Genomic DNA, 27,252 nt, shown 5'->3' on the forward strand with positions numbered 1-27,252 from the left:
CCCTTTGTTAGAGCCCCCATTCATGCACCCAGGTGGAAGAGGGGGTACTGCCCTCTGGGAGGCTGGGGTGGCAGAGGGAGAGTTGAGGTTGTCCCTTGTTGGAACAAGAGCTCTTCCCTGTCATGGGGTGGCAGCACGGGGGTGCTTGGAGCAGTTGGGCAGCTCAGGGGGGCACCACCAGTTTGTTACCTTGCCCTCTTGGCTTTTCTTTGCTGTTCAGCTGAAACAGCTGCTGTGTTGGCACCTCGGGGGATCCTAGTGTTTTGCTAATTAATGGTGTAATCACCTTATGAGATTTAAGTCTTTCAGAATTAGCAAAATATTGCAGATATAAAATAACGGCTGTCACCCCTCCACTGTTAGCGAATAAATTCATGTTTGGTTCCTTGTTTTCAAAAGGCTTTTGGTATGTGGCTTGTCTGGCTTGGGTTGAGATGTCTGCTTTGTAGGTAAGTAGCCTTTGATGAAATGTTTGGATAACAGAGAATGAAGCTGAGTACCAGTTTGAAGAGGTGTTTATCAGTCTGGTTTCAGACACTGCAAGAAAATATGCATGCATAAAGGCTACCTGCATGTTATCAACCACCCATACAGAGTGTGCAGGCGTGGTTTTTAACTGGCTCTACATGCTTAGCTGGGTGAGTGCAGGTCCTGAGGGAATGCAGGGGGCTAAACTGGATCAGTCTTGCCACACATGGACATTGTGCCATGACAGGTATCTGTATTTCAGCCCTGCTGACTAGGAGCCAAAACAAGGTAGATTTCTGAGCAAAGTCACAACCTGTTCCCCATTGTGTGACTCACAAATGTGTCATTCTGGTCAAAACTGCCCTTTAAATGAGGCAGGTGTAATGACACAGGGATAGGCTATGCTTTTTTGTTTACTCAATGAATTGGCATCTGCTATATCCTTGTATAACAGTGTACTGCACTTATATTTCAAAATCTGCCATTCTGGACTTGCAGAAACATCTCTATCTCAGATTTGACTGCATTTGCAGCTGTGGGAGCCACATTGCTCTGCCAGTCTGTTTCACTCCTACATGCAACATTCACTGCTTTACTGACTCTGCCTCTCCAAGGTAAAGAGCAGGATGGATTGAGGAGGAAAGGTTCTTGTGGGGACTGGAGTGAAGCCACAAAGTTCACTGCTGAAGTCCAAGTGGTGATGATCACACCTGAGAGGACTGCAGGCTTGCAAAACTGGCAAAACATTGCAGAAGGCTTCATGGAGAAAAGCAGACTTCAAGCTATACTATTTTAAGCAGTTGTTAATTTCTTTCCTAAGGACCCTTGGAATTTGAAGTTGTTTTTTTTCAGAATCAAAATTCAGCAGGATTTTTTTTTCAAAACCAACATCGGGATTAATTGAATCTCAACTTTATTGTGCCCAGACTACCAAGTCTTGGAAAGATGAGACATTTGGCCCACCTTTGGTATAGTCAGGCTGGGTTGGTTTTTTGGTTTTACAGAACTCAAGCAAAGACAGTTCTTTGCCAGTTCCTTTGTGTGTAAATCACCTTGGGGAAGGAATGGTAAACCAACATTGTGCTCATGGTGCATCCAACAGGAGATTCACAGTGTCTGTACTCCCTACCTGGGGTCTAATTTAAAACAGAAAAGCCTGTATTTCAGCCGAAACAATCTCCTCAGACTAGACCTTCCCTAGTGTTTTCTCTGCTGAAACCTTCTTACTATTTCCCTAAGTATTTTTTATTTTGCTCTGAGCAGACATGCCAGCTCCTCCTTTATCTTCACAAAGCTTGTGCCCCTTTCCTTGTGCCACCACAGCACCTTCCTGCCCAGCTCCAGCTCGTGATGCTGGCCTGGCTCCGAGAGGAGCCCTGCGTCCCTGTGTGGAGTCAGAAGGACTGTCTGTCACAGGAGGGCTTTGTTTATTTATTAACCAAGTGGATAAAATATGCCCAGTTACGTGCCTCTGGGCCCAAGAAGACTTGCAACAAAGGGCTGTTTGCAAGGAACCTGACAGGGAGCCTTTCTCCAGCAAAGAGAAGTCTCTGGTAGACCAAGGAAGGGAGAAGTCTTATGCTGTTTCCTTTTACCTCATCTGTGTCCGAGAGGTGGAAAATCAAATACTGCAGCTGAGTGCTGAGCCAATCCTTTCAGTCCCCTCTCCTCTCTCTGGAAACAGATGCTATATAGCAAAGATGGGGCACTGACAGCAATTACTCCTGCAGGTGTCAGTTTTGTCTTGGTGGCTGGAAAGGAAGGAACCTGTGTGTCCACGGGCAGGGATCAATTCATTAAGGGCGTTTTGGATCAGAGATGAGTATGTGAGCAGCAGCCAGAGGCAGGTACCAGGCTTGGAAGCACTGTTCTTCCATCAGCTGGTGCCACCCCTCAGGTGAGGGGCTCTGGTTCTGGTGTAAAAGAGCAAACAAAACTTGGGGAGAAAAAGGTAAACGTAATTTTCCCAAGGCTGCTGCAGCTTTTAAACTCATCAGTGATCCCCACAAAGGGAATGGCAGTCCTCTGGATGCGAGCAGCCCCATTCACCCTCAGGGGCACTGCCCACAACCCAGGCAGTGCTGTGCAGGCAGGGAACAGAAGCCACAGTGATGTGGCTGTTGATCAAGGCTCAGCAGTCAACCACCAGCTCTGACACAGGTCCTGCCCAAACTGAGGGAACTCACCTCATCCTTCTCCACATCACCTTCAGAGGGATATGATTTTAGAACTGTGTTTCCCTTTCACTCTACCCCCTCTACTCCATAACTTACCCATTTAAGCAAAACCTTCCCTCTGTGGACGTTTGCACCACCCAGTGCCACATAGTCCCACGCCTGGGGCTGACCTCCCCAAAAGCAGTACCTTACAGTTTGGAAACAAATAACTCTTCAAATGGAGCTAAGATGGAGTTCCCACATGCTTGCTTTCAGGGCTTGCAGAGAGGAGGCAGTGTGCAAATAACACGTGTTACCAGTCCTTGTACTGCCGCCTGAAGTCATCATGATAACACGAACATCACAAGCCTTCTTTCAAACCCAGCAGAGAATCCTAAACGAATCCCTTCTTTATACTCACTCTCAGAGTAGTTTCAGTAACACTGTGAGGATCAGGGAGTGGTTTGGAAGTCACACTCTCCCCACTGGTAGTGATGCCTTAAGTTTCAGCTTGCATGTTTCCCAGATTCTTTACTGCACGAGTATGTAACTCTGAACTTCATACAGAGTGTTAGCAAGCTCTCTTCACAGCTTAGTTTGACAAAACAATCCTTTTCCAGCCTGAGAACCAAGGACACCATTGCAGCTTGAGGCCCAAAACAATACAAACAACAGCAAATTGAGGAGAGCAATCTAGGAGGATGGGACTTCATAACCTGAAGCTGTAATTGGACAATTAACCCCAATATGTAAATGGACTAAAACTTTTATATAAAAGTGTGAAGACTTATGACCTGTCATCCATCTTGGGTCCATCTTGGGTGGAGCCACGGCTGGGCTCTTGTAGTGCCCAAGGTGTATCCTCTGAAGGCCTTTTTAATAAATACCTACTTTATTCCTTTAACACTGTCTTGCCTCTGTTCCAGGTAGCCTCCCGAGGCATCAGTGGGTTGGCTACAGGTGTTGGGTTTATGTTTTTTTCTTCATTTCTTCTCCTGCTACTGTTTCTCTCTCATCACCACCAAAACAAGCCTGTCACAGGATTTCCTGCTGTCTATTTTTCTTCTCTTAAGCTTTATAAGCACAGTAAGTCCTCTTAAGGCTGCAGCCTGGTGAAATGATGTGAAAAATCAAGGTCACTCTTGTATTTACTGTACCAGGGCAAGCCTGAAACAGGTACAAATAGCCAGGTTGTTTTACTTAAAAAGAACTAGTTACCTACAAGAAATCAAAACCCTCCCATAGCAGCTATTGGCTGTAGCACTTCAGACTCCATCTCTGTGCTACATAAAAGACACACAGTGTTTTGGTATACCTGTGCCCAGCTCGGGGCTGGGGTGTGACCAAGCTCAGTGGTGACAATGAGAGTGAAGGCACAATTTGCAGGGCTACAGCAAGAGCCAGATGCAATCAGAGCCGGCTGTTTGCCCGTGTATGAAAAGCATAAAGTTCTGTCTCTGCTTCTAGTGGCTCACTTCTGTGGTTTTGTGTTTGCCCTTCTTTCTCTCCTCCCACTCAAGTCACTTCCTCACCAAGTGCAAAGGAAGCAGAGCAGGGAGAGGGTGCTTTTCTTTTCATCTCCAGTGATAAAACAGCAGCAGCAGCTCATAAGGAGCAGTGGTGTGGTGACCCACAGATGTTACTCCAGCAATAGGTGACCAGTGAAGGAGAGAGCACTGCAGTCACACTTACACACTAGTAGCATTTTCTGTGTCTTCCTACATTTATTTCAATGCGTATTTGGGTCAGGGCAGTAGCTGGCCAAGGGCAGAGGTGGCTGCTGAGAAGCAAAATGAGGTGAGGGGCTGTTGGGATGAGTTCGGTGCTCCAAGTGTGAAAATAAAAGAATTATGAGCAGTGAGATTCCTCGTCCTCTCCTGAGTATGAAAAAGCATTAGCAACACAGTTTGCACAGGATTTCAGGGATACTTTGCTCAAGTACCATGTATTTAAATCCTATCAGGTTTTTACCTCCCCCCGTACATTTGCTCAGTGCAGGCAAGAGATGTAAATGTAACATGGAGGAAGCTTACTGTGTCTGTGCATTCATTAGCTTCACAAGTTCTAGGCCCCAGCACAGCAGTACTGGAAAGCTGTATTACACTGAAGAGTGTTTTCTGGTTAGAAAGTATTTCTGCTCTGCTGCTCATTAGCAATGAGGTTAGAAAAGTGACTGGCGTTGGTTTATAAATGAATGAGTTATTACCAGAAGAGAAAAATTACCTGAAGATGCAGCATTTAGTATGGGGTTATACATTCCCCAGCTTCAGACCCCTGAATGACATGACTCCAGTCCTCAGTTTCTACCTTCTCAAGCCATTTGCTGCACTGATGCCTCAAATTAGCCTAAGTTTATGTAAAGGCACTTTATTCTCAGGTGGGGGCTCAGTAGCTACCTCCTTCTCCAGGTCATGCTGGGGAACAGGAGTTACTTTCAAGCAGTTGAGAGTGGTTATTTTGCTTGAAAAACACTAGTCTTGTGGCCTGACTTAGGCTGAGTTATAGCCATGGCTGTTACCTGTTTAAGAAGGAAGGTCAAGGAAATGTCCTTTGCCTTTTTAGGCAAGATCGTACAAGAGTTGTTCTGTGGTGCTTTACAAGGAAAAAAGAAATGCAGAATGTGTATATATATAGATAAAGATATATATTTATATATACACACACACACACTGTGAGAGATTCACAGTTCTAAGAGAAAGAAGTAAAAGGGAAGTGGCTTTAGGAACTGAGAAAGGGGAGGGGCAGAAGAGGAATCCTCTTACAGACCTTGGTTACCTGGAAGTTGTTGTTTCCCACATAAGGAAAGGTGTGGGAGGAAAGATGAAGTTTCAGCTTCTTGCTATTTGGAGACTTTCAAGGGCAGAGAACCAAACAGGACATCATCCCTCTCCTGCAGTGGCTGGAAAGTAACCTGTGAGTCCCTGAGTGGCAGCTTGACCTTTGTTTTTTGCTTACTTAAGGACAAAAGTAATTGCAGACATTGTTTTACCTACACAGACATGAGTCATTTTGCTTTACCTTTAATTTTTTGTTTTACCTTTATTCTGCCTTTGTGACTGCACGGAACCAGTACTTGGGTGGACATCCAGGTTCTGTCCCTGCTTTTTTCTGGTTTGCATTAGCCAGAGAGTAGCAGACTTCTACCCACTACCAGATCTGGTGTTTGTCTCCAAAGGCTTCTGCTCAGGGAGAGAGGCAGGGTAGATGTGGGGGAATTGTCCTGAATCTATCTCAAGTGACTCTGATTTGAAAATTGTGCACTTCAGAGAGTTGGGTAAACTTGTCATTATTTTGCTTTTTGTCAACCAGTGCCATTTGTAGCTGATTTGAAGCAGAAGTTCCCAAAAGCAAGTGTAATACCCCAGGTCTGATAAGACATGAAAAGTGCCAAAAGTTTTATGGCGTCATCACTGAATTTCTACCTCTGGTGCAGTTTTCAGATAATGCTAATGACTTAAACAGCTTTTGAGCACAGGAAGGTCACCAGCTGAAGCCTTGAAAGGATAAGGAGAATTGTGTGTTCTAGCAGCTGATGCTTGTGCTCACATAGAGGCAGAGAAGGAGAAGTTAGCAGTGTTTCAGTTAACTTGACATCAGGAGGAGCTGTACTGCACTGAGTTGTTTTAACTGCACATAGGATGGATGGATGGATGGCTTGTGGCAATACTGCTGAGCAGCACCGTGTTTTCTGCCTGTACTCGCCAGTCTAGATGTAGGTGTCTGTACCATTTACCTTGTGCTCTTCTCCTGGAATGCTCTGCTTGCTGTGTTTACAGCATCTCATGCACAAAGATTTTTGTGGCTGCGGCCCTTAAAGAATAGAGTAATAGGGTATAACAGTACATATGACAATGAGGGGTAGCACACGTGTTAATGTGACAGCTGGTGTACAGAAGGAAAGCTGATGGCCTTTTTTGGATTCACCAGGGTAAGAATTTGTGTTTCCAAAAGTTGCTTCCATGCAGAGCTTTGCACTCCATGTCTGGGAGGGGGGTGGAAGGAGCATCTGATGAGTTAAGAAAAGTTTCAATATATTTAGTCTTAAGAGTGTTTTACTTGCCAGTGGGAGACTGCAAACATAGAATAGTCATTCAAGAGGAAAATGGAGTATTTCTTTGATGCTCACAAAAGTATTAAGAGGGGTGGATGAAATCTGAAATGTAAACAGGTTCAGCTGAGACTAGATGAATTTACTGGCTACTGTGCTAAACAGTTAATGATGAAATATTGCCAGTTGATTTCAGTAGGTAAAAAGAAGTAATGGTGATGGCCTTTATCAGAAATAAAAGCTTATCTAAGTGATCTCATCCCCATGGTTGTCAAAAATTCAGCTCATGTCATTGTTAGCCTGTTAAATTAGTGGACTGGATTCTGAAGGATTGCATGAGCACAAGCAAGAGCAGGATGTAGTCATATTGCTGTTTCTGGAAATGCTTTTCTGGAGGCTCATTTGATAACCTATCTCCTCTTGGCAGGTGCATGAGGGAGCAGGGAAGAGAATGGCACTATGGGCTGGATTTCACTTAGCATTGCCAATATGGGTACAGGGATGTGGTGGCTCCAAATGTATTCCTTTGTAAGGAGGTCAAAGTACAGCTTGATGTGTAAGATATATAATGAGTGACAGAAAGAAAGGCGTGTTAACTGTGTTGGAAGATAACATTCTGTCTTTTGAATGGATTCTTGTTATTGTCGCTGATGTTACTTTCAGCAAAAAAATTATGTTGAAATTATTCTTTTTTCTCCATTGTTTAGCTCTTGTTCTCGGCTTTGTTATGGCCACAAAGAGAGGATAAAAATGGATTGGCACAAAGTTGGATTTCCTGTATCATTTAGAGTTATGTTTTCAGCCCTTAGCACTTTGGTAGGGTCTGTTCTTCATTTTGAAAATAGCAATAAAAGAGCAGAGAACATAAGAAAACACAATTCTATCTTTTTTTTTTTTTTTTTCTTCTTCTAATGAAATTGTCAGTGCTAGCCTGAACTCTGCCTCTGATCTGTATGAAGTCTCTGAACTGTGCCGTTGGAAGAAAGCAGATCCAAAAGGAGAGATAAAATATCCATGTGCCTGGCTACTTTAGAAGGTAGTAAAAAGCTCCCGACGTCTTGCTTGTTTTTAATCTGTATGTTTATGTCTACATAAATCCTTTGGGAATAAACTTTAAACATTTACATTGGATTTAGAGAATTACCTTCCAACATCAGTACCTATGATCCAGCAAGAGTAACTAAGATTAAGTTTGTATGAATGGCCCTCTTGGCTTTCAGAGGCATGGGTAATGTGAAAATGTATTGAACTGCTGCTCAGATGGGAAATGGCAGTGATGAGCATGAGGTGTTGCAGTGGATTTGCTGTCTGCCTGTGGTTGTTGGAGGTATTGGGTGTGCACGGGGAGACAGCTCATGTCTTGGGAAAAGGATCTGTCTGCAGTGTGTGGCAGCCAAGCATCAAGACACAGCTGTCAGCCCCAACCCTGCGCCGCTTTGGTGGGGAGCTGCTGTTGAGTGGCCCTTGAACAAACCCAAGCCTTCAGACCCCTTATCAGAGAAGGGAGGAATTGGCAGCTGCTTTTTCAGCAGCTCTAGAAGTGCAGCAGTGTCTGCCCCATGGACATTGTGAGGGTCTTTTCCTAGTACCTTGGTGCTCATCTCAGGCTCTGAAGGGCAGCCAAAGTAGAAGCCGGAGAGAGAAAAACCAGCAGCAAACCCAGGATATGAGAGGTTGGCTCAGATGTAAACAAAGGATGGCAAAGGTCAGAGTTGCTGTAGACAGCTGACACAGCCAAACAGACCACTCCTTGCAGCCCCAGCCTGTGGTTTGGTCTTCCATGGGATTTGAAGAGGTTCATTTCCAGTTCAAGGTGTGTGCTTTTGAGCAGCTGTTGAGTTCTAGCTCCTAGACACACTCACAGCTTTTACCTTAGCCTGGGGCTACGGGTTCTGATTACTGCCCACAAAATGACATTTGAAGTTGTGTAAGAGTTCTGTGTGCAGGATATAACTCTTGTCACTGCTTTTGTAAGGGGGCTGTCACAACAGCCCAGTGACAGCACAGGAGGAAGAGCACGGTGCTTGGTTTTTGGCAGAAAATGTCCCCGAGTTGCTGTATCACACAGATCAAACCGCATGGCAAGCGAGGGCTACGGGGAGTGGGCTTGGTTGCAAACTTTGAGGTTTTTAGAGCCACAGGTACGCTCAAGTATCTTGTGAAACGGCCACTTCCATGATATTTCCTCCACACTTTTGCCTTTTGAGAGATGCACGTTGCTGTTTTTTTTCCTTCTCCAGCAGGAAGGGTGCATTTTCCCGGTCCTGCATTGCCTTGCCCGGCGGTTCGGAGCAGCGCGGCCAGGCACTGGGGTACATCTCTGCACGGTGCTTGGCCACGTCTGCCGTGCTCTGTGCATGCCCACCTGCCTCGCAGTGAGCCGGGGCTGCCGCACGCCCACGCGGTGGCCAGAGAGCTGGCAGGCGGCTGGCATCGGCAGCAGCCCCCGCAGCAGCCAGAGCGGAGCAGGAACCCTGTCACCACGGGCAGGAGGCTGCCGCGGCTACAGCCCGAGCTTGCTTTGCTTGAAGCTGGCACAAGATTTTCCAAGGAGGCCTTGACTGACCAGGAGCTTAAAGGCTTTCTTATCTGTGGAGAGTGACACAGGCTGGTGGCGGCCCGTAATTAATAAAGATGCTAACCCTCCTTATGCAACCAGGGGATGTCTGACAGCGTTACTAGGTAGTTGCTCAACAACAAGGCGTGTTACAACTAACCAGCTGGGACCAATTATGAAAGCCTCACTAATGCTAGCAAGCACTTGCCTGTTGGCATTGCTGAAGTTGAAGAGATGAATGACTGCTGTGCAGCAGACGGGCAGGCTCGTGGTCGGGCAGTGCGTGGCGTGCAGCTGAAGCCCAGCCAGCACACGGAGCATCTCTGCTCTGGGATGTGCTTGCTGGGCATGGATGAGCCTCCGTGCCCAGCACTGTCCGCACCCTCTGCTCACAGATGCAGGATGAGGAGGCACCCCCAGGGCTGCAGCACCGTCTCTCTCTGCATCCACAGCTTCTCCCACCCCCCGGCTGCTGCGGCAGCACCGATATATGCCCAGCACCTCCTCAGCCGCCTGCCACGGGTAGGAAAAGGGGAGGGAGGGAAGCGGGGACTCCTACTTAAGGCTGCCTCATGAATTTTTAGTCACTACATGAAGATTTCAAGAGTGTGCAAATAAAACATAAAATGAAGCAAAAGACTAAGTGGCACTGCACAAAAGGAGGGGGAAAAACCCACCCCAAAACACTGAATTATTGTCCAAAAGGTGCAGCCATTAGAGAGTAATAATAGTTTTTGTGTGCGGTGCAGCTGGGGCCACAGTTGCAGAAGGAAGGTCCTCGGTGACCTGTGTGATGGCTCTGTTTGTTTAATGTGCTAAAACAAAGAACTGAAAAGCAGTCAGGGTCCTCACAGATAGTCTCAGGGCTTCTCTCTCAGTTCCTGTGTCTGTGCCCTCTTTCGCTGTGTGCGTGTGTGTCCTCATGCTCCAAATGCAACTAATCACAGCTCCATGCTCTAGGATGCCTTCTGCCGTGCATCCCTTGTCACAGGGCACTCCCTGGTTGTTCACTCGCTATTTTTGTAATTTAGAAACTACAGCAAATAATGAAAAGTCAAATTGTTACTATTTTATTGTCTGTTTTTGTAATTCTCTGTCCTTCAGAATGAGCTCAGTGTAATGACATTATTCCCACCCCTCCATCCTGACCTCAGTCTTTTTCTATCCATTTAGCAAATGCTGCAGCTTGCTCTGTTTTTAATGGGTGGGAATCAATGTGGCTTTTTAAAATTGGATTCTCTCTGCCTGCACAAACAAAATCAATGGTGTTATTGAGCATGTGCAGGTCTGTGTGAACGGGAGCAAGCCAGCAGGGTTTGCCACCTCAGCGAGGCTGGGGCAAAGCTTGTAGCTCACACAGGGAGGATCACTCTTTATTCCTCTGTCATTTTGGTGAAGGCTGACGAGCAGCTTGGTAGTGTTTAGCAAGTAGAGCCTAGGGTGTACTTTTCACCAGGTTAATAAGAGTTTTGAAGTGGTCTGTGCGAGGCTGTTAAAATGGGCTAAAACCAGACCAGCCTGAGTGCCTGCAGGAGGTTTGAAGATCCCAGTAAAATGACATTTAATCCAAAGCATGCTTTATTTCAGTATGACTTTACAATTAGTTTTGCCACATCTTCTGGGATTCTCCAACTGTTGCTTGATCAGACCTTCGCTCTCAGAAGTGAGTTTCAGGCGAAATAGGGTTTTGCTTCCTTCAGGCTAAGCATTTTTATACAAACAAACAGGATGGGAAAAGTATGTATCTGTGTCTGTCTTTTGTGGCAGATTGAGTGTACTAATATTGAGCTGTCGTGGGAAAGCTGACTGGTAGGATTAGTCATGGCCTTGGGAGATGGAGGGACAGATTCCAGATGGATGGTATTGGTTTGGGGTTTTTATACTTACTACTTCTTCAGGTGTGATCTTCAGATTTAACAGTATCAGGATTTTATTGTGAGATGTGGAAAGAATGGATTCTTCCAGCATCTTCTCATAGAGACTGAAGTGTCATCCATAAGATCACGAGGCTGTGGTGGATGATTTGTGGGATTGTAGAAACTGGTAATGTGGAGAATATTTTCAATTAAAACTTAGCTCTGGAGGGTTTATCACAATCCTTGCCACCAGTGTTGTCCTGACTGTGCAGAGCACCCTGAAACAGCATGTATACTTGTCTTCCAGGGGATAGAGTGACACTGCTGACTCTGAGAGATGGAGCTGAGCAGTCTTCCTGCCGCAGACACCACTGACAGGTTGGGTTCAAACCAACAACTTTAGTTGTATGTGAAAGACTCCAGAACCTTTTATCAACCTGCAGGGCCAGTCAGTCATCTCACATAAATCCACATGCCAATGCTTGTTTTGAGCAGGGCTTTGTTGGGAGCACAGCAAACTCAGTGTTTCGAGATTTCTGGCTGTATGACAGAACGGGTTTTCTAATGCTCCTGGCAGCTGAGGAGCTCTCGGTTCTGAACTGGAAGGGGTGGCAAGAAGGGACCTTCTCCTACTGACTGCACCACCAAAAGTGTTTGTTTGGTGCTCTATGTTTTCTAGATGAAATAAGAGTTCATTTTGAAATGCTGGAGTAGTGATGAGTTGAAAGGAAGATTTGTGTTTTTAATGTCTTCATATCCCTACAAACAGGAGGAAATCTTAAACTGGTGTTTGGCTCCTGACAGCGACTTCTGCCAGGGTGACAACCCTGGGATTTGTCCAGTGAAATCCTCTGACTTTACTTTTCCTGACCCACCTCTAATTTCTTGATTGTTTTTTGTTTTAAGTACTGTAAATCCCTGTCACTCCTGGATTTCACTTGTAAACGGGGCTGGGGTGGGGGGGTGCATGTTTCTAACAAAACGAGGAAATTAATCTTCTCCTTCTGTTCTCTGTTTGTGTGGGGATTTCTTTATGGCCATCCTTTAATTGTGTGATTGTGAGTGGCCTGGACAAATGAGACAGTTTAAGTATCCTGCACTCGGTGTAGCTCATCCACGCATACATTATGAAGTACACAGAGAAACTATAAATGATGCACGACTCGTTTCTTAGTGCAGGGCTGGCTGCATCTGTGTGTACTGGTGGACCCCCTTTTTCACTGTGCAAATACAGTTCTATCCATGCAAGAAACTTGGTGAGCATTAAATATCGTTTAAAAGAAGCTAAAAATGTGACTTTATTGGTTTATTTTCTTTCCACAGACAACAAAGGTCCTACTTAATTATTTTCAAATGTTGGCAGCAGTGGGGTTTTCTGCAACTTGCAAATCAATGCAAGAAGCTTCCCTTGCCTGAAATGTGTTCACCAAAGGGTCCAGTCCTGTAGCAATTTGTTAACCACCTGATTTCCACGTGTAATGTTATTTTAAATCAATACAGTGGGATTTTTTCATATGTGCTGGTGTGCTGATTAACTCTGCAAAACCTCAGTGTATTCTAGAATGTGCCAGGGTGTGCTTTTTCCTCTTCCTTTGTGAAGTCCCTCGGACAGATAGGTCATTTTTATGGTGGAGAGGCTTCTGTTAACTATGAGGGCAAGAAGCTTCTCGTGCTGCTTCTCTCCAGTGGCAGCAGTGTGCTCTGCTGGGAGGGCTGGACAATGTTTAAACCCAGGCAGAGACTTCCAGGTAGGATTTCTGCTCCTTCCCAGGCACTCCTGCTGTCCCAGGTTCCCTGTGTGCTAGTACAGGAATGGGTGAAATATGTTGGTCAGCCTGTGTGTGGGGGGGGGAAAATAACAACAGATTCTTCTGAATTTCAGGTTTGGATTTATTGAGTTGGAGCCTTTATGATTAGAAACTTAATTAAAATGAAAGGCTAAGCTTCTTCGATGAATCCACGGCTGAGAATTGACCAAAAGAGCCATCAAATAATAGTAATAATAATGTTTAGTCTTCTCTAACTTGCTATGATATGAATAAGTGATCTCATATAGGGCTAATCAGAATGTGTTCTCCCTCCAAAATTCCACTTCTTCAATTCCTTTATGCAAAATAAGCCCCCAACAATAACAACCCTACCTTTTTCTTCCATTCTCATTGAAAACCTGCCATTATGAATGAAATTAAGTGAATGAAATTAAGTAAATGAAATTTAGGGTTTGGCTTTATTGTAACATTTTTGGTTGAAAAACCAATCCAGTTTTACTTAATCGAAAGGGCAACTTTTGTTTTGTTTTGTTTTCTTTCAACAAAACAACCCAAAACCTTATCCTCTTATTACTCTCCAGACTGTATGCTTAAACATTCTTCAACATTTATTATTCATTATTCAATATTCATTATTTTAATTTTATTTTTTTTGCAGTGGAGTAAAAATAATAAGCTGCAGTCTGAAATAGAATTGTTGCTCTTCAACTTTTCAATGCAGTAAGGGAAAATAGATCACACAGTGAGTTTTAAAAATCAGCCAGTGTGTGGGATATGCTACACTGAACCTCTTTTCAGAAAAGAACTGGATTGCAGCCTTTAAGAACTGTGTTTACTGTAAGAGAAACTGAATTTAGACCAAGCAAAGGATGTGGGCAGCACCAGCTTGGTACTGCTGTGATGGCTGCAAAGCAAAAAATTTAAAAAAAAAAAAAGAAAAAAGCACAGCCAAAACAGGGATTTTCCACCATGTGGAGAAATTACTGGAAATGTCTGAAAACCATTTGTTCTGGGAAGGTGCACCTCATATTAATTTCTACTCTCCAGCAATCCAGCAAAGGGTTAAAAGTTTGAGCGGGGATTGATTGGGGATAGGACTCTGCCACAATGCTTAAGACCCATTTATTGGGAGAGCGTTATGCTGCTTACTGTAATTGCAAGAAATTAAAAGAAAGCAAATTAGCTGGGAGCTTTTCAGAAGTCTTCCTCCTTTTGCTGACGTTAATGAGATTTTCCCCGTACCAAAGCAGCATTAATAACTTCTGCTGCACGGCTGCTGTAAAAGCCGTCGCTTACAGAATGAAACAAACCCGGTGTGACAGCGAGGTGGGGAGCAGGGAGGGCCAAGGGGATGAGCACAGGGGGCTGAATCCTTAGGATAGGTTATAGATATTGCAAATCCACGTGCAAGGGTAGCTCCAGGCCAAAGCTGTGCCTGGATGGGATGGGTGCGTAGGGAAGCGCGGCTCTCCGCAGTTTATATTGTGTGCTGGCTTTTCTTGGGATGATTTCGGCGAGTGGAAAGTTTATGTAGTAAAGGGAAAAATGTCACAGGCTGTTCTGAGGGCTGTATTTATAGCCAAGGCATTTCCAGGAAGGTGAATTTCCTAAACTGGGGTGGAGGTCGAGGCAGAAGGGAAGGGCTTGATCGGGATCAGCTTCCGTAACAGGAATTCCTATCTTAAGCAAGAATCTGCTGCTTTCCAAGAAACTGGGCTTTTCCACAGCTAGCAGAAGGGATGCTTCAGAGGCAGGGAAGGAGAAGAGTGAAATTATCCGCATTTGGAGGCCCCTCTGTGGGGAACCGCTGAGTTGCAAGCGAGTTGCATTGCAGGGAAAGGCTTTCAGCAGAGCAGGAACCCGTTCTGCTCCTCCATCTGCCCCAGGAGGGAGGTGGCCAACAGAGCTGAGCTGAGTGTGGTCCCTTTGGAAGTGAGGCACACAGTACTTTTGGGATGAGGGGAGTGGATGAAAGCAGTGAGCTCCTTCCCTGTGAAGGGATGGAAAAATACCTTTGTTTTTCTGAAAGCTCATGGTTGCAAATGTTTGTTTATGGTGGGCATCTCTGTAGCTATGTACACACAGACCTAATGTATACACACACGAGTGCATGTTGAGTGGGAGTAATATTTTGTAATTTCTAAGGCACTCCTACATGAAGAGACGTGGGTGCCTAAGAAAACATAGCTGAAAGCAAAATCAACATGACCTAGTAAACAACAGCTATCTAGCACATGTGTGCCTACTGTAAAGCAGATCCTGCCTTCCTCTATGGAAGCTTATCCTGTGTGGGCTCTACATGCTTTCTCAGACAGCGAGAGAAGCCAGAGTCATTTTGATTGAGAACTCTCTATAAGATTTTACTGAACTTGGATGATTTTTCTGAAAATTTTTCTTTTGCATTATTTTGCATTTAATACCCCACTGTCTGAGTAGAACAAATTGACACCCAACAGCTGCAATGCCTGTTTTGTGGGAAGTGGTACCTGCTTGGTGCAGTGGAAGTGGAACTGGTTTTTGGCTGTTGCTGCTTGGCACAGGCACCTTTCTGGGGCTGTCCTGTGGGTGACAGCACAATTTGCAAGTTATTAAAAGTTGAGGAGGATTCAGAACATCTTATTCCAAAAGTTTCTAAGTATTTCATGCCTGTCATCTAGAGCAGTAGTGCTTCAAAACAGCAGGAGAAAAAGAAAATACTGCATTGCATATTTATAATGTATGATTGTTGATATCTGTTGACATTTATCTCTGCTCTGGAGAAGAGACCAGATAACTCGTTTGTGGCAGGGAAGCTAAATGTCATAACCAGGATAGCCTGTTACAGATGTACATTAACCCTTTCAATTAATTTTCTTAATCCTTTCATGGGCTTCATGAAGGATCACTAGGCCTGTGCTTTTGTTCTGGCATGTGAAGGGATGCACAAGAAAATTTGCACTGTTCTGGGAGCAGGCACAGAGATGAGAAACATTAAGTTACTCCCAATGGATGATGGCAGAGAGCAAGGAAAATGTGTGGGACCCCACAGTCCGTGGCACTGTGTGCCTTAGCAATCAGTGTGGCCAGGATGGTTTGGAGAGCAAATCCTTTGTCAAAGACCCAACAGCCATGACTGGGACATTCGGAGGGGTGGCTGATTTGGTCTTGTTCAGTGGGTGAATGCTCATTTGTGCACTCTGAGACCACTCAGCAGTGGGAACAACTGAGGGGTTTGCCTTGAAAGTGACCAAGTGAAACACTGGTGTACATGTACTCTATTGGTACTTTATGTTTTCATCAAGTTTTATAATCTGCTTTTTTGGGGTTTTTTTTTGGTTTTGTTTTGTTGGGGTTTTTTTCTTTTTGTTGGGTTTGTTCTGCGTTTTTTGTTTGTTTTTTTTTCTTTTTTTTTTTCTTCTTTTTTTGTTTTCTTTTTTAGGTTTTTTTTCAGGTAGGACATTCTACCTACCTGAGATAATCTGGGTTTTAACTTTAAAAAAGCAGTGAAGCATTTCTAGATCTCAATGTTACTGCAAAAAGAAGTTTGAAAACTAGCTAAATATAAAAAAAAACCTGAGTATGTTCCTAAAAAAAAAAGAAAGTTATAATCTCATGATTTTGGTGATCAGCAGGTGACTTTTTAGGTTATCCTTCCCTGGGAGAAAACCTGCAGGAACAGCCTGGGTGGGACAAGAATACCTCTCTGCCTCTCCATGATATGGAAGTTAGAGGAATTGCTTCTCTCTTGATTTAAATCCATGCATCTCCAGTGCAGCAGCTGTGGAGTTATTTGTGGTTCAGGTTCACTGAAATAACAGCACTTGGAAAATCTGCTTTCAGAATTTTCCTGAGTTCTGAAAAGGAGCTGCTGACGAAGTCCAGGGTATGATTTTTTTGGTTGGTTGGTTGGTTGGTTGGGTTTTTGGGGGTTTTTCTGCTTTTCTAAGTTTTACAGACCGATCTCCCTTTGTGTGGGGGATGCCCCAGGACCAATGTTTTTACTACCCCTTTAGCTCTGAGCAGGCCCTGGGATATCCCCTGTGAGAAGGGGTTTGTGTATTGGCCAGCCCTGGCCTTGGTGAGTGGGAAGCTGCCCAGGTGGGCAATCCTCCTTCAGTGCACAGCTGCCATCTCAGATCCTTAAAATCCTCAGCATCCATTGAGGGAAGAAAGTGGGAAGAACCAGGGCAGGAGGTGATAACCCCTGTGCCAGGAATCCCCCACGGTGGGGTAGCCAGGTGCAAGACAAACTCCTGGCACAGGAGAGAAGCACAAGGTGGTGCCTGTTCTGTTCTTTTCCTCAAACCTCCTTGTTTGCAAGTGCCATGTACCAAACCCTCCACTGCCTCCCTGCACTTGCTGCTTCTCTCAGAAATGTGCTTGCAGTAAGAAGGAATTGAAGAGACCAAAGCAATGAAACACTGAAACCATGGGCACCCAGGAGGGACAAAACCACCCCACAGTTGCAAACCAGTTTTGAAGGAGGGGTTTGGATGAACATGGTGTTACTTCATCTGTGCACTGGCCATACCAGGAAACACATGGCTTAAAACCCAGAAGAGAAGAACAGAATGGGCTGTGGTGGCTTTAAGGGATGTCCTTGTGGCATGGAGAGCTGCAGCCAGCCACTGAAGTCCTGGAAAAGGAGAGACAGGCTGGATTGCCATGACCTGGATCATTAAGAGATTGCCAGTGACTTATTAAACACATGAAAATCCCACTAGGGACTTTTGCTTCTCCTTTCTCCCTGCTACTCTGAAAACGGGGATTTCATGTGTAAGATATGGAGGTTTGTACCTTCCTTAAACAATAGAGTAAATCAGAAGTCCAGAATGCATTCTTGTAGTAGCAGATCATCACCCATCTACTGAGATAACTTCTGGAAAACTGCATGTTATGGCCAGGGTCTTTTTAAATACCTCCACATACAATTTTTAAAATGTGTTAGTAGTTCAGACTCAAAGGCATCCCAATTTCTAACTGCCTGGCTAGTTCTCTGAATCAAGGATCTAAATGCATAATAGAAAGTTAAAATATTTTGTATATATATTAAATACTTTAAATATTCAGAGAAATTCTTTTTCAGCTGAAACACTTCACTTGAGGACTAACCTGAAAGAAATAATCATATACCACTGATTTTTTTTTTTTTTGCCTATGTGTGAGGGCAAGTACTTAATAATTTGTATTCTCCAAATAATTTCTAGTGTGTTGTTGTGATGTAAACTACAAAGCAATACAAGCTTCAACATCAAACTTCAGGAAGAGCACAAGTAGGGAATGGGTGTTTGCTGAATGAAGTGAATCTGTATTTTGAAAATTCCCAGAGCACTTTAGAGATAATGCTGAAAAGTTAAACACGCTCAGAAAAGGGCGTATTTGCACCAAAGAGGAAGGTAGTTCCCTTTGACTCGTATCTCCATTACCTTTGTTGAAGGCAGTGTGACTGTGGGAAGTGTAAATCCACACTGTATTTGGATGAGGCATCTCCTGGATTCAAGGCAAGCCTTTCCACATCTGCAGTCCCTATTAATTTATTCCATTAATAGTGGAGTACAGGTGAGGGTTCGTGCTGCTCTTGTCAGTGCAGTTACTGTCTGCCAGGCTGAATGTCAGCCACTCCTTATTCTTGTGTCTTTGGGACCTTCTTTCCCTTAAATTCATGTTTCTGACTCAAGGGGAACACTTAAGAGCGCAGCCCAGTGTGGCTGGAGCAGCTGCCCACACAGCTGGGGTGTGACTCTGCTTGGTTTCTCTGGTTTTCACTTGCTTTCCCTGCAGGCATTTCATTCTGGGATGAGCACCCAGCCTTCACAGCACCTTTGCTTGCTCAGCTGTGTGTGTCACATCCCTGTGTTCCGTGGGGGTCAGGAGGGAAGGCTGGGGCTGAGGCAGACACGGACTGCAGAGTGAACAGGCTGTTCCCCGCTGGTTTATCCGCTCCCATCCCGTGCCACAGCCTTGTGTTCCTCCACCAGCATTGCAGGAACGTGGGCATGCTGTGATGGGCCACTTCCTAGGCAGCACCTCTGTGCAGGAGTGCAGTGACAGCTCCTGTGGAGGTCACCAGGGCTGCTGGGGAAGACTGGGGACAACCACCCTGCAGCAAGAGGGTATTGAGTGGCTGATGAGGTCAAAATTGGTACCAGTACTTGTGAAAACCTGGAGAAAAAGAAGGTGAGTTTAGGATGTGAGAGAAGCTCAGAGGCAGAGATTTTGTCAATTAGAGAGAAAAGGGAAGTAATATAGATGTTGCAAGTTTATTCAGAAGTTTTCAGTCTGGAAAGGGCCCTGCCTAAATCAAAAATAGCTTCCCTTTACGGAAGAGGCTTCCTTGCTCATTCTTTATGTATTTATATCTGACTTGGGCTGGCTCAATGGACAAAATGTTCTGTACTTATTTCCTCTTTTTTTTTTCCTTTTTTTTTTTTTTTTTCTGAAAGAAGGCACCCGTCAAGTGCAGGAGAAGTGAAGCCACGGGAACTTGCTGTGTGTGCCACACCAGGGCTGTCTGTCCTCACCGACCAGGGACTAACACCCTGTTTCTAGGGCAAGAGCTGGCACTTGATGGAAATCTTTTGTCTGTACCTTTGTGCCTTTGTCATCAGGCAGGGAGAAAAGAGCTGTTCCTCTGCCTTTCTCTCTAGGCTTTTTGCTTTATTAAGCAGAGAGCATCCGCCTCCGCTGTGGTGGAAACAAGGGCAGAGGTGAAGGATGGTGAGACAGGCAAGGCCAGTATGAGGTAACCCTACAGGACTGCAAGAGAATGTGTGGAAATCTCCCCCTGACTTCTATCAATTAAGGGGAAAAGGGGAATAGTTTGGGCATTGCAATTAAAAAAGGTAATAGAGCCTGATTTACATTTCAGAATGTATTAGCTTGGTTTTAATTGGAAAATAATTTGAATTGCAAGTGAAATAATTAGATTAGAAAGTCGCTCAGCAATTTACTACTCGTATTCCCCAGAACTGGGCTCATAGAATACTGTTGAACATTAAGGGAGGTGTGTTTGATTTCCTTCTTTTTGCCCTCCTCTTCACACCTCTCCTAATGAATTACATTCTGCAAGTAGAGGCACATCTTCATTAATGACCCTATTTTATGTCTGAGCTCTTGGCTGGTTGCAGGTGCTTTTTGGAAGTATGAAATTTGTGAGGACTTGTGAAAAAAGGACAAGGGGAGTTATTCTGGATTTCTCCAAGCCGTTTATTCCAAATCTAGGCTGTAAAAGAAAAGTATTTGTCAGGCTCTCCTCGATATCCCTTCTTGAAGTGGTCAGGGTCGTTCTGGAGTTATTAATTGCAGGAGAACTGGCACTGAAGACATGTAGTGCCTGCAGTGGATACATCCAGCAGCATAGATGTGTAGCTGGTGCTTCATTTCCAAAATGCATAGCACATCCCCGAGCACACTGCAAGGCAGGAGCCCTAGTTCCAGGCACTTGTATGCGTGAGTGAGCCCAGCCATCATTTCCCTCCTCCTCCTCCTCCTTGCTCTGGGGCTAGCACTCAGGGATGGGGACAAAGGCAGGCTGCAAACTGGGTTTGTGTCCCTGACAAGCACACAGGACTTGCTTTTGTTGTTACTGGATGGTGCTAATAGTTTAGTGAGATTCACTCTGCCTATTAGAAAAGAAAATCTTTTCCATCCCTGTCATGGGGAAGTACACAGGGGAATCATATTTGGGGAACTTACCTATTGCTGCTTATTAATGTTATAAATCATTGTTTACTGGCTGATAAAAACAATCTGTCATAAATTACAGGTCTCAGAAAAAATCCTCACAGATGTGAGACAGAAAGCAATCCATTACTGCTCCTTTTTCTCATTTCTTCTCCGACAGACACCAGTAACTGCGCCATAAGCCTATGTTTGTTTCTAATTATTTATTTACACAGAAAGCCCCTGCCTTCTCTTCCAGGTCAGGAGTGCTTCTTTCACTTGAGGGATAACTTAAAACCAATTTGATTGGGCATGAAGAGTAATTGGACGTCATTTTGAGAAGCAATCCCTCTCCGTAATCCATCACTGTTGTCACGCTAGCCTGTCTCTGAGGCAGGGGAGCATTCACTTGTCCTGTTGTTCCTCCAAAGTAGAGGCCCCTTTTCCATACTGATTCTTTTCCAGCCTCTGTTTATTTCTTTAATGACTGAGGAAAAAGCAGATATTGTTAGATAAGTGTCTATAAATTCTTCTGGCAGCTTTGTAAAGGCATGTGATAAATTTCCAGGAAAGAATTTGTTGCTTCTGGAGCCAAACTGTTGGTGCCAAACTAAATGGGAAGAGCACATATGAGACACCAGTTGGGGTGCTGCTACTCTGTGGGTTTGCAGCCTTTCTTCAGGTGGGCACCCATCTTGTGGTGATGGGACGATGCTCTGGGACCTGACCTTCACCAGAGCCATTATCTGCTGCTCTTCCCTCTGTTTCCTCATCCTTTCAGTACATGCTGTCCTATCTCATTCTTGGGGGTTTGTGTTTTCTTGTTTTCTTCTTTTTTCCCCCAGCAACCCTTAACCCTCTAATTTTATCTTGGAAGCTGTGCCAGGAGCCCTCTGGATGTGCTGGTGGGATTTCACATGTGTGCCCATTCCCAGTGGTGGCCTGTCTGTGTGACTGGGACATGACTGGGACATGGAGCACATGGGGTGAGGATGCTGCAGGTGCACTCCTGGAGCTGGGCAGAGCCAAAGGAGGTCCAGCAAAGGACAGTAGAGGGGCTGTATCCTGAGCCTGTGGTTCCACCATTAGGAACTGCTCCTCCTGCCTTCCCTGGCATAAGCACCACAACCCAAGGCTCACAGTAACGCAGACTAGGCATTTGAATTCCCAAGCTCAAAAGCTGCAGATTCCTCCATCTTAAAGAGCTATTCTTCCATCTGTAAGCTGGGAGCTCATTTGATTTTTAAATTGTGTTTTCCTGTTGAAAGTAGAGACGCAGGAGAAAGGCCCCCATAGCAGGACCCTCACCTCTAGCAGCAATATGCACACATTGTAGTTCCCATTAGTTCTTGTCCTCTCCAAGTGGATTTAACTTTCATTTTTAAATGGCAGAATTTGAAAGGCATATAGGGCTGAGCTAACCATGTAAGTAATTAGACTAGGAATGCAAGCAGAGGGGGCCATCAGCACTCATTATTTAAGAGCCAGCTTCATTATTTTTACTGCTTGGATGCTTATCTTAACATCAGCAGCTGCTTTTATTTAAAGGGGCTTTGCCTTGCAGATTTGACGTGCCTTGCTAGGCTCGCCTGGAAGGGCACTCAGAGATTGCAAGCCTTCCTCAGAGAGGTGAAACCAAAGTAGTTTGCTCCTGAAAAGATGCTTCCCAGTGTTGTGTTTTCCAAATTATTTACACCCTGTGCAGGCTCTGTGGGAATTTGTGCCCCCTACCTGGAACAGTGCTCCCACCATGATAAAAATAAGATGCTCTTTTGTTGCACATGGTGGTTTTTTTATTAGGTCAAAGCATGAAAATTGTCCTGGGCATTTAAAATTAGAAGATTATGAGGTCTGTAGAGAAAAGCAGTGTCAAATCATGCTGTTGCAGTCCCTGCACCAAAGTGCTTGCAGTTAAATTTGGCTCCAAGCTTCTGTTGAGTCTGACTTAATGTAAGGGAGCTGATGAAACTGCACAGTCCAGGGTATGAGCCCAAGTGCAGTGGTAACTTTTATTCTGACACCTTCCATTATGTATGAGTGTGCCTAGAGCTGTATTTTGGTGGGAGATTAGCAAGGGGGAAAATAATGGCAATATTGTATACCAAGTGGTTGTACCAGTGTGCTGCTGCATCCCTTCCCTGAGCCTGTTCACTCTCTCTCCTGGCTTTTATCATCATCGTGTGTGTGGTGGATGCCCAGGCTCTGCTTCTGTGAGTGGCCTGTAGACAAGGGTGGTTCGTGAAGGAAGGAGGGATATGCTGCCAGTCTTCAGTAGGAAACATACTTTAGAATGCTGAACTCCTCTGTGAGGGACTTTGAGGTCTATAAGCATGTGTGATGCTCTGGAGTTCTCATGCCATCCAAAACTGCCTGGAAATTTGAAGACATCTTGCAGGAGGTGGTCTGGCTGTTCTTTCAGCAGACCCCTGGGTGCTGAGCAGTGTATTTCTCCAGGCATCTGAGGAAAGAAGAGAAGATTCTGTCCTTTACCTTTGCAGTTTCCTGCATGCTCTGGTCCTTTTCCCTGCAAATTTGTGCCCAGCCCGGCAGAGTTAAATACTGCCGCGTTGCGTGCAGGGCTGCTTTGTTGCCATGTCAACTGTGCATGTCATTTGTTTACATTTGATTTGGCAGAACATTTCATGATAAGAACCAAGGCCTCCGGCGACTTTGAACCGGGGGGTGACGGGGCAGGGGCGCAGCAGGATGGGGAGCGAGGGAGAAGGTCTGCATCCACCTTCTGCTGGTTGCCCACCAGATGAGCACAAGGAGCTGCTGCCTGGGACCTTGTCACTGTAGTTTCCAGGAAAATAGGAACAGGGGAAATAAGTGTTGATTCTCAAATTAATATCGATAACAGCGTACATGAATTCTCAGGTGGCTTCTTGCAGTTTGGCCCATGGAGTGTGAAGGTTATTTCACAGCCTCTTTGTGGCCAAGGTTGCCACAGCTAGGTAATTTCTGTGATCTTGCCAAATTCCCAACAACCAGATCTTGATTGTTTTCATGTGTTAGTCAGTGATAGGAAGACATGAATCTTTACAAGCAAAGACCCATAATTTGAAACAAATCTGTGACAGATTTTCCTGAGGACTTTCCCGAGGACTTTCCCCAAGTAAAAAGAATACCAGGGCTTGGCCCAGAGCCAGGGAGAAAATATGTCTGAAAGAAAATCTGCAAAGACTGGAGTATATGTGAACTCCCGAGTCAGTGCTAAAGCAATTCAAAAAAAGTAGGTGCAAAACTAATATTTCAAAACTCCATCAACGACAGTGGATTGATTGATTGATCGATTGATTGATTTTGTTGTTGTTGTTGTTGCTGGGGGTTTTTTTTGTAAACAGGAGAAATCTGGGAAGAAAGCATGAGAGATTTTTCTCCAAAGTACTTCTGACTGTTTGGCAGGGATGTTTTTCTCCCATATTTGTTACCTGATCAGGAGTGGTAAATTTTCCATTTCCCTCTCAGTGGTGTTCTTTGCCTTCTGAACATGAAATGCATTGTTGGTGCTGTTGGTGGGAAACACATTCAAGATGCAAGTGCTGGGAAACTGGAGAGGTGATGAAATTCCCTGCTTCCTTCTGAAAAGAAAGAGATTTCATTTACTTTGTGCTAATATGAAAAGCCAAGCTGGCCTCCCTGGCCGCTCTGCGGGCGAGGACCGGACAGCACGAAGTCTGGGATCCCTGATGAGGTATGTGCCTCTGCCAGTCCCTTCTCTGGGTGCTGGGTGAATCACAGCCTGCTCTGGCAGGCTGCCTTCTGGGAGGTTTTTGCTTTCATGAGAGAGAAAATACCCTTCATCTGCAATCAGTGTCCAAACCGCTGAGCACCACCTGAAGGACCCACCGTGCCGGGAGCGTAGCAGAAATGAGCCGTGGGCCAGAGAAGTGTTCCCCCGCTTTGATCTCCGTCACTCTGCTCGTTGCTCTGGCTCTTGATTTTTGCATACCTGTGTGTGATAGCATGGTCCTGAGCTCACCAAGTTGTTTTCTTGGGGCATGCTCACAAACGTGCCCTTTGGTGACAGTGGCTGCCTGAGCACTGCTGCCTCCCTCTCCCCATCCTGCCTCTCTGGTGCGTCGGAGCCGGTCTGCCCTCCTGTGATCTGCTGAGGATTTGTACCAGCTTGTCATAAGCAGCAGGGGAATCTGGGCTTTGGGGCACAGACTGGTGTAAAACAGCAGTGCCACCAGGAGGAGAGGCATCTGGAAACCACAGCCCCCACAGCAGCCAGGCTGGGACTGTGCTTCCCTGAGCTTTGCACGGAGGTGAGACTCCAAGTCTGCAGGTGGTACTCGCTCTTGATGTCTGACTAGAGCTGCACAGGAGTTGCCTGAATTGGTGCCTTCTTTCTTTCTCATCTCTGTTAATCAGGATGTCTTCCTCCAATCCAGAACTGCTAAGCTCCTGCTGGGGATGCTGACAGGGAAGGTGGGGAGCTTGGTAGCATGACCAGTGTTGGAGCAGGAGTAAAATGCCTGTTTTCTTTTTCATCTTGCGTGGCTTGAAGAGATTGTAACTAGGTAAAGAGCTAAGCCAACCCTATGACTCTCTTGGCTTTGGCCTTTCTAGGGCTGCCCACCTGTGCTCCCAGAAGTGACTATTCCTGTATGGTGCATCCAGCTCTTGGCCATTGACCAGCCATTTTTTCATCTCCATTCATTCAGGTCTTGAAACAAACCACTGAAGAATAAAGCCTGTCAGGTACTACCAACATGTGTAGGGTTCAGTCTGGATCCCAGCTTGTGTAAGGTTTTTATTGGGCACCAGTGATAACATGGTGTGCTCCAGTTTTTGCTTTTTAATTTTCTACTCAAGGGCGAGACTGAGGTGCTTTCCTCAGAACATGAGATTCTTTAATTTTAGACATGAGGTCTGGCACCCTTTGTGGCAGCCAGCTGTCTTCTCATTTTCTTAGCAGTGCTTTCATTCTTCTGCATTGCAAGCCAGCTCTTTTTCTGTGTGGCATCCTTCTCACCTCAGCCCTTTCCCAGTTACGTAAAGAAGGAAAAATGCTAAAAGACTGGTAGCACTGAAATTTAGAAAAGAAAATTGCTGAGGCCCTTTCTGATGTGTTGCTACATGCCAGATGTCTGCCTATGGATATTTATAAATAAAAGCCCTGCCCATGGAGCAGGCATGGATCTATAGCGTTATCTGTAATAAAAAACAGTATGTGGGATAATAGTATAGAGTACAGTTAACACCAAAGTAACACATCTTGGGCTTGAATCAATGATCACCAGAGACAGGATGTTGCTTTGTAAATATTTCAGTTGTTATATTGTTTTGTAACCTTCTTCTCTCTCTCATTTTGAAGTTGGTATTTGCAAAAAATCTAAAACCCGGTGCCTGGGAGAAGCATGTGGAGATAACTTCTACAAGCCCTTCCTTCAGGCTCACTGATGAAGTGGTGTCAGCTGTAAGAGATGCCAGTAAGGGGATGCAAGGTGTTCTGCTCAGTTCTTTCCTGAACTCCAGCTCCTTGGAGACTCCCAGTTCCTATGCTAAGAGCAGGGACATGTTGTTTCAGTATTTATTGGGCAAGACAGATGCCCTCGTTCCTTTGCCATTTCTAGCAGATGAGCTTTCCAGCTGGGAACCTCATTTCCAAATAGTTCTTCAACAAAAATCACATTCCTTGGACTGCTTGTTCTCAAAAAGTGCTCCAAGTGACCTTAATGCGTTCTCAGCTGTCCTTTACAGTCGAGAAGTATTTCTGAATGCAAGGTCACCAGCTGCAGTGATATGCATTACTATTAAACTTGGCACTTGTATCCAAAGATGATCTTTTGGCTAACATACAAGGCTGGGACAAAGGAAGTTGTTTTCTTGTTTGCTTCTGTGAACTTGTAATTATTTTTCTGCTACATCTCTCAGTCTTCCCAGCCGTAAAGTGGAATTAATAAATTGCACTTGCCTTACCTGGGTATATTAAAGTTTCTGAAAATCCAACAGCTTGGATTTGCAAAAATGCAAAATGCTTGAGTCTTTCTGATACCACCCACATTCTAAGGGCTGACCTGCTGGCTTGCTTCTCACAAATAGAGTCAAATGGAACTTCATTCTGCTTGCAGGCAGCTATGGTGGTTACCAGCAGCTCTGAGAGCACCCTTGATCCAGATCCTGCTCCAAGGGCCAGATGACACACGTGTCAAAGTAAAATTTTCATTCTGTTCCTTGTCTTCAACACTCTTGGTTGAAATACTTCTGCCCCTCATCAGTGTTACACCTGGGGACCTGTTGATTGCCAGCAGCAATTAATGCAATGCTGGTAGCAGTGCTAGGGAAGGAATGGAAGTGATTGACTTTCAAATTCAGCATTTCTGTTTGCAGGCCCGTGCTTTGGGGAAAACCTGTAACAAGGCTTCTGTCTAGAAACTGAGTATGTCTGATGTGAAATACTAAACAGAAAAATAATATACAGGAAAGCTGACTCCATTCCTTTAAGTGAGCAGAGTTGTACTTCTAAGCCCACTTTAGAATTAGGTTTTGCAAGACAGAGCCTTAGATGCTTAAGAGGGCAATCCTCTCAGCATCCCAAAGAGAACACTGCAGCCTCTAATTAAACAAAGTATTAACTACCTTATCTCCTTGATGAAACTTGGTAAACTCTGCCCTGACAGACGTGCGCGCATGGCTTTCTCCCTGGAAATTTGGAAGCTAAGACATGCTTTCTCTATCATCTATATGATTTATTTTTCCCCTGGCTATTCCTCTGGAGCTGCAGTAACACATGAACCAAATGCAGCTG

The 27,252-nt window shown here is 45.0% G+C and overlaps 1 protein-coding gene and 1 long non-coding RNA gene across 5 annotated transcripts in view; one reads left to right on the top strand and one right to left on the bottom strand.

The window, feature by feature from the left end:
* HIPK2 (homeodomain interacting protein kinase 2) overlaps nucleotides 1–27,252 on the top strand; it is a 131,863-nt gene that overhangs the window by 47,128 nt on the left and 57,483 nt on the right. The gene's annotated exons all lie outside the window — the stretch shown is intronic.
* Nucleotides 21,786–24,584, bottom strand: LOC107204476. The gene is made up of 3 exons (XR_004497403.1): nucleotides 24,448–24,584; nucleotides 23,927–24,076; nucleotides 21,786–22,953 (listed from the first exon to the last, which is right to left on the bottom strand). It is a non-coding gene; the product is annotated as an uncharacterized LOC107204476 (long non-coding RNA).

The sequence above is a fragment of the Parus major genome, chromosome 1A (genome assembly GCF_001522545.3).
Source record: "Parus major isolate Abel chromosome 1A, Parus_major1.1, whole genome shotgun sequence".
Taxonomy (NCBI): Eukaryota; Metazoa; Chordata; class Aves; order Passeriformes; family Paridae; genus Parus; species Parus major.